The sequence below is a fragment of the Arachis ipaensis genome, chromosome B01 (assembly GCF_000816755.2).
Source record: "Arachis ipaensis cultivar K30076 chromosome B01, Araip1.1, whole genome shotgun sequence".
Lineage (NCBI taxonomy): Eukaryota > Viridiplantae > Streptophyta > Magnoliopsida > Fabales > Fabaceae > Arachis > Arachis ipaensis.
In genome coordinates, this window is record NC_029785.2 from 73,794,088 (window position 1) to 73,807,364 (window position 13,277).

The 13,277-nt window shown below is 35.7% G+C and overlaps 1 long non-coding RNA gene across 1 annotated transcript in view; it reads left to right on the forward strand.

The window, feature by feature from the left end:
• Positions 2,319-13,277, forward strand: part of LOC110271461 — an 18,973-nt gene continuing 8,014 nt past the window's right edge. The window contains exons 1-2 of the long non-coding RNA XR_002362140.1: positions 2,319-2,333; positions 11,998-12,004. This is a non-coding gene — a long non-coding RNA (uncharacterized LOC110271461). The remainder of the gene's footprint in view (positions 2,334-11,997; positions 12,005-13,277) is intronic.

The window sequence follows — 13,277 nt, forward strand, 5'->3', positions numbered from 1 at the left end:
TGCATCTTCTCTTGAATTATTTTGGGTGCTTAGTGACTTGTGTTATTCTGGTTAGGTAATATTATTTAAATCAATGCCAATCTTTTATACCTGTATTACTTTTGCATTGACATGAATTTATATTATCTTTCCTTACCCACTCTCTTCCCCATTGTTGCAAATTTTTGCACTCTTGATTTGCCATGTACTTCTACTATTTTCTCACTTGCATGTTGTAGCTACCATGTAATTGAGACCCTTATCATCTGGCATTAACACCCACATTTTATTTATTTTCTATCTTTATTTTGGGTTACTTTTCTTCTTTTTCTCTTCTTTCAGGCTGGCCACCGAAGACGGAAAAAGGGAGAAACTTCTAAAAGGGGAGACAAACAAGTCTATCTGCACAATCCTTGAAGAAAAGCATCAGTTGGAACAACCCGTCCACCTGCACATCTCAGCATGCACCGAGGACGGTGAAATCTTTAAGTGTGGGGAGGTCGATACCAATCTCCATGGGTTAGTACCTTCCTGTCTCAACACCAATATTTAAATTTTCTTTGTTAAATTAGTTGTTGCATTTGCATGTTTAATTGCATGTTTGTTTGATTTTATGCATTTCTTCACTACTTGGTTAAAGTAATAAATTTCTTTTTAGGACTCTATTTTTAAAAAATTTCACTAATTTAAATTGAAAATTTTTTTTATGTTAAAACTTGTTTGAAGTTGTATTTGGAACATGAATCATAGCTAAGAACACACAACCTATAAGATTTTGAGCTTATTTATATGGTTACATTATTTAACCATAAATTTTTATTCTTGTGTGTTTTCTTCTCTATAATTGCAATCTTTGCTTTGTTCCATTCTATATGTCCATTATTTAGTGTATTTACATGCTTGCATATGATTGAGGCCATTATTTGTTATTAGCTCACTTATCCCAAATAAGCATACCTTTTACATCACCCTTGTTAGCCACTTTGAACTTTTTAACCCCCTTCTATTTCATAACCACATTACTAGCCTTAAGCAGAAAAACAAAATAAAAATTCCAAGTTGAATCCTTGGTTAGTTTAAGATAGATATTGTGTATAATTTAGGTGTGGAGAATTTTATGGGAACATGGGATGATATGAAAAAATAGGGAATTAAATTGAATTAAATTATTTGAAAATTTGGGAAGCATGCTCATGTGAAATCAAAATAATTAAATTACCATGTGCATTGAAAAAAAAAGAAGAGAAAAATAATATTATCCCAAATGCAAAATAAAAAGAATCAATGCACATGGGACAAAAATTCAAAAATAAGTTTGATACATGAGCATGTAATACAAAAGTGGGAAAAAAATTGGGTAGCTAGGTAAAGTATTTTAAAATTGTATAAAGTATGTATATGTTAGGTGAGATCTTAGACTAATCAAGGATTCACTTTATAAAGCTCACTTGGCCATACATATATCCTTATCTTTACCTCAGCCCCATTACAACCCAAAAAAGACCTCATGATGTTTGCATTGGTACATTAAATATTTGTTGATTGGTTAGATGAAGAACAAAGTTTTAGAAAGCATGACTAGAGAAGAGTAGAGTAAATTACCCTATACACTTGCGAGACTAGAGTGATATACACTACCAGTGAGGGTTCAGTGCTTAATTCTATGTTCCCTGCTTTCATGAGCTATCTTCTTACAAGTTTACTTGTCTTTTATTATATGATTTGAATTAGTGGAATTTGAATTATTTTTGTCTTGGAGAACTTGTTTACTTTGAACCAAGTAGATAGAAACATCTTAGCATATAGTTGCATTCATATAGATAGGTTGCATTTCATACTTTCTTACTTTCCTCATTCACTTTTATAGCTTCTCTTGAGCTTAGCATGAGGACATGCTAATGTTTAAGTGTGGGGAGGTTGATAAACTACTATTTCATGGTTTATCTTATGCTCAATTGAGTGGTTTTTATCAACTCTTTACCCACTAATTCATACTATTTGCATGGTTTTACATTTTGCTTCCTGATTTTGTGCTATGATTGAAAACATGTTTTCTTTGGTCTTAATTTGCTAAATATTAATCCTCTCTTATTACCATTAGATGCCTTGATATGTGTGCTAAGTGATTTCAGAGCTCAGAGGATGGGAGGAAAGCATGCAAAAGTGGAAGGAATACAAGAAGTTGAAAAAATTGCTAAGCTGTCCAGCCTGACCTCTTCGCACTCAAACGATCATAACTTGAGCTATAGAGGTCCAAATGATGTGGTTTTAGTTGCGTTGGAAAGCTAACATCCGGGGCTTCGATTTGATATATAATTTGCCATAGCTGCCCCGATGCCAGGCGACGCGAACGCGTGGATCACGCGGACGTGTGACATGGCAAAAGTGCAATCCGCACAAACGCATGGACGACGCCTCCGCGTCACTTTGCCGTGACCTGTATGTACCAGAATATGCTGGGGGCGATTTCTGGGCTGTTTTTGACCCAGTTTTCGGCCCAAAAAACACAGATTAGAGGCTATAAAGTGGGAGAATGCATCCATTCATAAAAGAAGCTTTCATATTCACAATTTTAGGATTTAGATGTAGTTTTTAGAGAGAGAGGTTTTCTCCTCTCTCTTAGAATTTAGGATTAGGATTTAGGATTATTTCTTCTTCATCACAGGTTCAATGTTCCTTTAATTTATATTTCTACTTTTACCTTATTGTTTTAATTGATATTTATCTTTTCAATTTAGCTTATAAATCTTTCCATGTTATATTTGAATTTATGTTTAGACGTAATTTGATGTGTTTCAGATTTATGAATGCTTTTAATTGGTAACGCTTAATTATTTGAGTAGATTCTCTTCCCTTTTCGCTTTGGTTGAGTAATTGGTAACGCTTGAGTTGTCAAATAAAGCAGTGGTTAAAATTGGGAGTTGCTCCAATAACTCTAGTCTTTCCATAGGAATTGACTAGGACTTGAGGATCAAACTAATTAGTCCACTTGATTTACCTTCATAGTTAGAGGTTAACAAAGTGGGATTAAAATCCAATTCTCATCACAATTGATAAGGATAACTAGGATAGGACTTTCAGTTCTAATACCTTGCCAAGAGTTTATTTTATTATTACTATTTTATTTTTCTTATTATTTAACATACTTCTTCCTTACTTTCAAAACCCCCAATTTACAAGACTCATAACCAATAATAAGAACACCTCCCTATAATTCCTTGAGAAGAAGACCCGAGGTTTAAATACTCGGTTATCAATTTTAAAGGAGTTTGTTACTTGTGACAACCAAAACGTTTGTAAGAAAGGACTTTTGTTGGTTTAGAAGCTATACCTGCAACGAGGATTTATCTGCAATTTTCTAGACCACGCAAAAGTTCTCTCTTTAGACATGCTTAGTTTGAGTATGGGGAGGTTTGATAAACCCCAATTTTATGGTTTATCTTGTGCTTATTTTAGGGGATTTTATCACCTTTTTCCCATATTTATTCAATGAAATAGCCAGGTTTTGTAATTCTCCCTTAATTTGTGCTTATGTGTAAAAACATGCTTTTTAGGCCCTTAGATTGGTGATTTTAATTCACTTTAATTCCATTCGATGCCTTGATGTGTTTGTTGAGTGATTTCAGGTTCATAAGGCAAGTATTGGATGGAAGAAATGAAGAGAAAAGTATGCAAGTGGAGAATTCATAAAGAAATGAGCAAAATGGAGAATTAAGGGCCACGCGCACGCGTCATGCACGCATACACGTGCATTGAAGATTCGCAAGCCACACACGCGTCAAGCACGCATATGCGTGGGTGGAGGTTTTTGCCATCAACGCGTACGTGTCACCCACACGTACGCGTGACGCTCGCACGTGACTCACTTAAAGGCAAAATGCTGGGGGCGGTTTCTGAGCTGCCCAGGCCCAAATCCAACTTGTTTCTGAGGGTATTTGATGCAGAATTGAAGATTTAGAAAATGGGGGAGCACTTAGTTAGTCAACATGAGCCTTTAGTTAGTTTTCTAGAGAGAGAAGCTCCCTCTTCTATCTAGAATTAGGTTAGGATTAGGCTAATCTCTCTTAGATCTAGGTCTAATTTCATGTTTTTATCTTGTTTTCTTTATGATTTCCTGTTTCTACACTCTAATTTTCTTAGTTCTCTTGTTAATTTTACTTTTATGCCTCTTTTATGTTCATGCACCCATGTTGGATTTGGATCTCTTTTAATGAAATTTGATGTTAATGTTCTTTTATTGTTGATTTGAGTTGTTGATCTTGTTTCCTTGCAATTGGTAGTTGGTAGATTTATATTTGTTGCACTTTTACTATGCTCTCCTTTTATGCCTTCCAAGTGTTTAACAAAATGCTTGGTTGGATGTTAGAGTAGACTTTTGAGCATTCTTGGCTTGGAAAGAGTAATTAGGCAATCTTGAGTCATGAATACCCAACTCATGTTGGTGATCTAGAGTTGTTAGCTAATATTGTTTCCATTGACGCTAATCTCTTGCTAATTCAATTAGTAAGTGATTAGGACTTTTGGATTGAGATTAGCTAGTCTTATTAGACTTTCTTCGAGTGTGAGGATAACATGATACCTTCCTCCATCGTCGGGGATGACGTAATAAGATAAATTCTTGTTTAGTATTGTGATATGATTAACTAGTCTTGTTTGACTTTCTCCCTATGTGAAGATGACATGATACCTTCTTCCATTTGTTGGAGTTAACTAAGTAAGATGAATTAATCATTGCATGACTAGGATAGAAAGCCTACATTCTCAATTCTGGCCATGAATGTCTCTCTTTATTAATTGCCTCTCTTTATTACTTGTCTTCTTTAAATGCTTGCTTGAGTTACTCTTCTTGTCATTTAAATTCTTGCACATTTAACTTCTTGCCCTTTTATCAATCAAACCCCCTTTGGTTCCATCATAGCCAATAATCATTCACTTCATTGCAATTCCTTGTGAGACGACCCAGAGTCTAAATACGTCAGTTAATTCTTATTGGGGTTTGTACTTGTGACAGAACCAAATTTTTGATGTGAGAATTGTTTGTTGGTTTGGAAGCTATGCTTACAACGAAGTTCTTATTTCTATAAGAAAAATTTTAGACCGACACGACAAGACTCATTATCACACTCCCCACGGATAAACACTTGGTCGAATGAAGTGCTTACCCAACACATCTTCCAGCTGAGCTTTCAGTTCAGCCATTTCTAAAGGTGACATCCTGTAAGGAGTAATCGAAATCGGACTGGCTCCAGGCACCAACTCAATTGCAAATTCAACCTCTCGGTTAGGTGGAAATTCATTAATATCATCCGGAAATACGTTTGGAAATTTACAGACAACCGAAATTTGCTCTAAACTCTGATCATCACATGACACTCCCACAGTTAATAACATAATACCCTGACATTTAGTTCCAGAACAATTTACTGTCATAGAGTTCAAATAGTAACTGTTCACCACAACCGGCGCTTCTGACCCTTCTGGCATAAACTGTACTGACTTCTTAGAACAATCAAGGAAAACATGATTCTTGGATAACCAATCCAATCGCAGAATGAGATTAAGACCAGTCATCGGCAAACAAATCAAATCATGCACAAATTCAAGCTGTTGTATTGGAAACAAACTTGTGGACATCCTAACCTAGTCACCATAGCTTCATGAGTAGTATTATGCACTTTCAAATCATAACCTAAAACCACCATTCTCAATACTAACTCATTAGCCTTTTCAAATGCAATAAATGAATGAGTTGCTCCTGAATCAAATAAAGCATTTAAAACTTTACTAGCCATTTCACAGTTACCTCTAATCAGTGTCTCAGATCTCTCAGCACCTGCTGCAGAAGTAGTGTACACTCTCTCTGGCTGTTGTACTCTACCAGTCTCATACTTCTTCTCCGGACAATTATTAGCCAAATGCCCGGGCTAACCATAAAAATAGTATACCCCAAGTCCTGATCTGCACAGTACTCCAGGGTAATACTTCCTGCACCTCTGACAATTCAAATCATGTTGTGGCTGCTTTCCAAACCTTCTTCCCTGATTAACATTAGTATTCGACCTTCTGTAATTACCATGGCCTTGATTTTGCTGCGGAACAAAGCCTCCATGCTTGAAATTCCTACCTCTCAGAGCAAAGTTTCTCCCTGGAGTCCTCTGAAAAGGTACCCTCAGACTTCCTTTCTCTGTTGCTGCCTTCCTCACACATTCTTCAGCCACCCTGCTCTTATTCACCAATTCAAAAAATACTCTAATCTCCATTGGTGCAACAAAGCCCAGAATATCGCTCCAAAGACCTCCCTCATACTTAATACACTTCCACTCAGCAAAATCTTCAAGCGCACCTTGACAGATATGAGAAAAGCGACATAACTCCTCAAACCTACTAGTATACTCAGTAACAGTCATCTGGCCTTGCTTTAATTGCATCAATTCAAGCTCCTTGGCATTTTTAATTGAATTAGGAAAGTATTTCTTATAAAACTCTGTTAGAAAAACCTCCCAAGGAATCACAACACTATCAGGATGTAGGATACGTTGTGTTTCCTACCACCAATACTGAGCCTCACCTTGTAGCTGATAAGTTCCAAATTAAACCCATTGCTCTTCAGGAACCTGTTGAGCCTGTAGCACCCGTTCCATAGCCTGAATCCAATTGTCTGCATCAGTGGAATTTGAGGTTCCCCTAAAGGTCAGAGGGTGAACTTTCAGAAATGTTACAAGCATCATAAGGTCGTCCTCATCATTATTGTTCCCGTGATTACCCTGGTTTATCTGATTACCTAGTGCCTCGGCTGTCGCCTGCATAGCTGCAGCCATATTTTTCAGGGCAGCCATAAAGTCTACTAGATCATTCCCTGCCGGGCCAGGAGTAACGGTGTCTATCCTACCTCTACCTCGCCCGCGACCGCGTCCGCCAGTCGACATCTGGTCCCTATATACACCAAACAAGTGATATTAAATTGATCAGTCTCAATATTGCAGGTCTAATGCTTTAAGTTCCAAATATATACTCACAAACGTTTATGCTATATATATCAGTCAGATATCCTAATAACACATAAACATATATACAGAGAATGCACAGAAGCATAATCAGTCCGTCTTTCAGGCTCTAAAGGAACAAACTGCTTTGATACCATAATGTAACACCCTACCACACTGAGCTTTACGCTTAAGTCATAAAACAGAGTTGGTGTGGTATTACGACCTCTAAAATAAAATGTGTACATATAATAGCAGAAAGATTATAATATACTAGGAGCCTTGAAGAATAGAGGAAGTGAAAATCACAAAATGAAAGCGCAATGCTTAAGGAACGAGTTAACTTGCGTGTTAAGAAAACTATAACTATCGAACATAAGATAACAAAAGTAGGAATAGAGTGCCAAAGATACAAAATAACAATCTCCTAACTCAGCCCGCAAAGCCAAGGCTGGCCGGAGAATATTTATACATATATACATACATATCCAAAACCCAAATATACATAAACAAAATCCTATCTCTCCATAAACCTCTAAGAGGATCAAAAGAACAAGTTATGCGAAGATAAAGCTAAGTACACATATATACATCACTGTACAACAAAATAACCCAGTAACCACTTTGCTTTAGGAGTCCAGACGCCTAACGAGATCTCAACTTGCATCTGAAAAACAACAACATAGTATGGGGTGAGAACCAGAGGTTCTCAGTATGGTAAAGGTGCCTCACACATAATATATAAGCTCCTGGGAATGCCAGAGGCAATCCTAGAATGCCGACACTCAGATTATAGAGCTTAAAGTATTAGACAGAAGCCATAAAAGGTAGTTTACTAAGAGTTTCTAAGCCTAACTTAACTTAATCTTGATCGAGTTTTCAACCTGGTACACGTGGTAGCAAGCCACGGTGCTTTACCCAGGGAATCTCGTATCTCAGATCATTTAGTCATTCAAGCCAAGTATCATTCATAATCATCCGTAACATTTCATAATCAATTCATCATTTTCTTTTTGGCTTTACTTCATCTCCAGGTTATCCCATTTCCTAGCTTCATCTGACTGTCAGGCTTAACACCACTATTTATGACTAAAGGAATGAAAAGAGAGGTTTAGATGTTTGAAATAAGGTTTTAAAACTCAAAAATCATGTTTGCTGGAATAGGGGTCAGGCGTACGCGTGGGAGTGTGAAGGTGCAGCTCGTGCGCGCATCCCTTGTCATGCGTACGCGTAGGTGAAAACTTCAGGTCACGCGTGCGCGTGGGTCACGCGTGCGCGTGGGTCACGCGTGCGCGTGGGTCACGCGTATGCGTGGACATGGTTGTTAGCTCCTTACGCGTACACATAAGACCAGTCGCATACGCATCACCAAAACCCATGCCACGCGTATGCGTGGATGTACGTTTTTTAAAAAAAAAAAAGATTCAATGGCAAGCTGCAGAATCATAAAATGTCACCCTGCATAGTTACATATTCGACATCAAAATTTCCGACGGGCATAATTCAATCGTTTTTCTTCCGTTCTTCGAACAGCATAAACTTCACGAACCCAATTTTCATTTAAAATAAGTTGGAATCAATTTGGTGTTCCAGAAGCCAAGTTATAGCCCGTCGAAGTTCGGCCCAAAACCAAAGTTTTGCAAACTCTTTAAACCTCATGTTCATTCAAAGTTTCCATTCCATTCAATATTAAACCTGTCAATACCAATACAATTGCCCGCAACAAACCTCAACAAAACTCTACACCATTCCATTAACCACCATTCAATAACACTAAACAATTTCATTTCTCAACAATTCCATCAAGCTTTCATTAATATTCTTGTAAACATATAATCAACAAATCAACCATATTTCTTTCTAACATCAATATAAATAACAATCTCCACCATATAACCAAATCCCCAATTATCCAACAAGCACTAACCAAACATGTTCATCAACAAATTACTAAACATTCAATATACACCTGCATTCCAACTTATCCTATGGTCATCTAGCCTAAGTTTTCATAGAACATTATATATTAAATGCAAGAAACCTAAACCATACCTTGGCCGATTTCCACGTAGCGTCCAAAGCAATTTAATTAAAACCAAGACAGCCCCTCAAAAGCTCAATAAACTCTAAGCTCAGCTTCCTCTAAGTTCCAATATTCAAAATTTCAAGCTCCAATTATTTATTCACAACCTAATACACATTTATAACACATATATACCCAATTTAATTCCGAAAACACAAATTAAGTAAAATTAAAATGGGATTGTGGTATCCTTATCTTACCTAAGTTTCACATAAGCAAGAGTGAACGTTTTTCTCAAGCTAATTGGATCCTAAAACATCAAAAATCAAAGAAATTCAACATCTCTTCTAATTTTAAAAAATTGGGGGAAAAGAGTGGCTGAGAGTAATTAATGGCTTACCTATGAAATTGTTCTGGTAGAAATGTAGAGCTCGACGCGGTGGACGCGTGGCTGCAAACGGTGCAGCGATCGGAGCTCGGACGGAGGAGTTACGGGATTTTAAAATCACCGTAAGGGTTCGGAGAGCTTTCTCTTCTTCTCTTCCCTGGAAGCTTTTAGCTTCGTTTCTGTTGAATGGGAGAAAAGAGAGGGCTTCATTCTTTTTAAGTGCTGGCCAGTTGGGCCCACGAGCCCGGTTTGGACCCGGTTCAATCAGTTCGGCCCATTCGGTCCAATCTTGGACCAATTTCTTCGAAATTAGTGTCAAAATTCTCGTTTCGATGAGCTCTATCCTAATTTAATATAATATTCGCATTTCTAATCTTCTTTATTAAAAACTAATTTATCGACTAATTATTTACTAATTTAACGAGGTTTACATATACCTTAAGGACCAAAATCGTACTTAACCCTAAATAATAATATTATCGTAGAATTTACCATCGGATTAATCCAAAGGTAGGTTTTGGCACCATTTCAAGTGAAATGACGCCAAAGTTACTGTCGGATTAATCCAAGGTAATCATCATCTCAGACTCAACAAGTCCATTGAAAAGACCGACGGAAAATCTTCCAATATTTAGCGTCGGACAAAAAAATCCGCCAGTAAGGGGTTTCTGGTGCCGTTTATACCATCAAATACAAGACGACGGTAGATCTGACGGTAATCAGCATTTTTCTTATAGTGACATAAGAATAACGCTATCAAACAGATCAATACAACATAATTACTAGCGTTTGTTTTGAGATGACTGAGACTCAGTATCATGTTTGTTGATTCAGAGACTGGTACTAAAATTTCTCTCTCTGTCTCCAAAATTTCAGTATTTCAGTACCTCTAAAAAGTAGGGACACAGGGGACTAAAATTTTTAGAGATGGAGACTGAAACTTTAATAACATTTTATACCTAAAATACTCTCATTTCAATTAATTAATTCCAATTTTATCTTTTGTACAAATTAAATTAGAGTTTCATTCTTGTTTTAATTCCTGTCTCCCATTTTGCACCAAACAGAATACTAAGATTTATTTCAATTTTTGTCTCTCAGTCTCAGTTTTCTGTCTCTGTCCCTTTATCAAATGCTACCTAACAAAATTGTCATCTATCTCTATTGGATATTTGATCTGTAGTAAATATTTTTTATCATCTGCTTTCTATGTTGTTGACCAATAGCATTTAGAACAAATTTATTCAGCGTCACTAGACATATCACATCTGGTGGCATGTCAATAAATATTGGTCGAGCAGAACTAAATATAACAGATTCATTATGATCCAATAATATTTCTCCATCATAATAATAAATTGCTAACAACGGTGTCTAAGACATTTTGCAAATGAAAAAGTGAGGGAATGCAGTGAAAGAGGTAAAAAAAGTGAGAGGTGAGATTTAGTGTGAGTGAATTCACTTCACATTCGCTCTATATATAGCAAGGTTGTGAGAACCGGACCGGTGGTTGAACCGGTCAAGTGACTAGTTCAATAGTTTAATGGTCTAACCGGGATCGAAACATGGTCAAACCGATTTAATACAATAAATTATTTATAATTTATCATTAAAAATTTAAAAACAACTTCAAATTTCACATAATATATATTTATTTTAGTATCTCAAGTTGGTTCAAGGATGTAGGAATTTTAATGATGAAAGAATAAAGTACCCAAATGGTGAAGCTATTGAATGGAAACATCTATTACACAAATAAGTTTAATGAAATTATAATTGAAGTTAACAATTTTCAAAACTGACACGAATATATATATTTTTATTGTAGCATCACAGACAAGAGAAGTTTTCATGAACTGTTTCAAGAGTTATGATGGTCAAGTACAACTTTTACACATTGTATTTTAAGATCTTTATCTAGCAAAACTTACAGGGGGTTTCAAGTTACCTACTAAAATTCCAAGATCAAGATCTTTATCTTCAAACCTTTTTATGAAAGGATGGTCTTGTAAACACACAATAAGATTAGTAGAATCAGCAATTAAGAATTTTAATCAGACATAACATTTCATAAGTAAAAGAAAAGAACGTTAGGTTGCTAACCAGAAGTTCCAAGGATGTCAATCTATCCCGTGGATCTTTTGGGATGCTGCATTAAGCCAAATTGAACTTAGAATTGAAATAAGACAGTTTGTTCAGTATTTACAACAATTTTAGTTATATCAGATATTCAGATTAACTAACAAATTGATCAAACTAACCACTTGAAATAGTTACTGATTTCATTTTTTCTATTAGGGACTCAAAGAGTGAAACAAAATAAACAATTGCCATAATCCAAAATTATATCAAAATTTTATTCAGCATTTAAAATTGAACTTATTGCTATTTTTGAAAATTATATTCATTAAAATTAAGAATGACAGAATGATTAATTCAAATAATTAACAAAATAAAAAAATAAAAAACAAAAGAACTCTGCATCAATTCATATAATTAACAAAATAAAAAATTAACTGAAATCAAATTAATTCACTAAAGAACAGCAATTCATATAGTTAATTAATAAAATAAAAAAATTGAAAAACACAAGTACTCACCACGAATTCAATGTATTCTGCAAGAACCACGGTTCTGTGAGAGACGACGGCATAGATAAGAGATTTCTGGCCCATTTTCCTTCTTCTTTCTTCTTATTTAAGATCGGATATGGGTAGTAATACAAAGAAACTAGTGGTTTTGCTTCTTCTTCTTTTGTCGAATCGAATTGCTTCTTAACCGACGATGACAACAACTAGACGATGACGCTGACAGAAGGTTCGAACCACGAGGGTGGCAAGGGAGAGGGACTGAAGGAGGTGGAGTTTCTTCTGCTCATTGGAGGTGCAATGGAAATTAGGGTTGGAAGGGAGAGGGCTAAGGGAGGCGTTCGTAAGTGAGGGTGAGGGGACTGGGTTAGTGGGTTAGGTTAGTGGGTTTTTTTTTTCCTTTCTAGGCGTCAAAATGACGCCGTTTTTGGGATACATGACAAAACCGGGACTTTAAAAAACTCAGTCGATTCGTTCGGTTCACCAATTAACCACCAGTCGACCTATTTTTTTAACCAATTTTTTATAGAACGATTTTGGAAGTCAACCGAATCGATCAGATGGCTGGTTCCCAGTTAACCTAATCAAACCGGACGATTCGGTCCGATTTCAGAACCTTGATTTATAGAGGGTAGTTTTGATATAATTCGTCTAATGTCTAGACAAATTAAGGATAGCGCTACGCAGTTCGCCTAACATTTAGACAAACGTAGTAAAATGTGATATGTTAGATAAACTATGCTGTATGAGAGATAAAAAAAATGGATCTCATTAAATAAAGTCTTTTTTTTATTTATTAAAAAAATTGAAAAAAAAAACCTAACTATCAAATTATCAACTATCTAATACCGACATTTGTTCGGTTGTGAGTTGTGACTTGTGAGTTGTGACCACTTACAGATTTGCAGTGACATAGGAATGACGCACTTCCGTCGTTGCAAGTTGCCATTGCGGATTTGTGGTGCGTGGCTAACAATCATATTTAAGCACAAATTTATCAATCTTTTTAGTTAACATACACGTGCTTATTGTATAGTTATCAAAGTTCAGGAAATCTAACAAAAGTCATACAGTTAAGTAATTGGGTGTTGTATTATTTTTCTATTTTTTATTTATTATCTCCAATAAATTATATATATGCGAATATTTAATCTGATTCAATTCGAATAAATAGGATTAATAACTTGACCTGATGAGCGAGTTAAATTGCAAATAAGATCGGGTGTGAGTGTGAATATAAGTTTAGATTTAATTCTATTCAATTTATCTATACTTTTGATATATTATAATATAGTTAAAAATTATTATATAAAAGG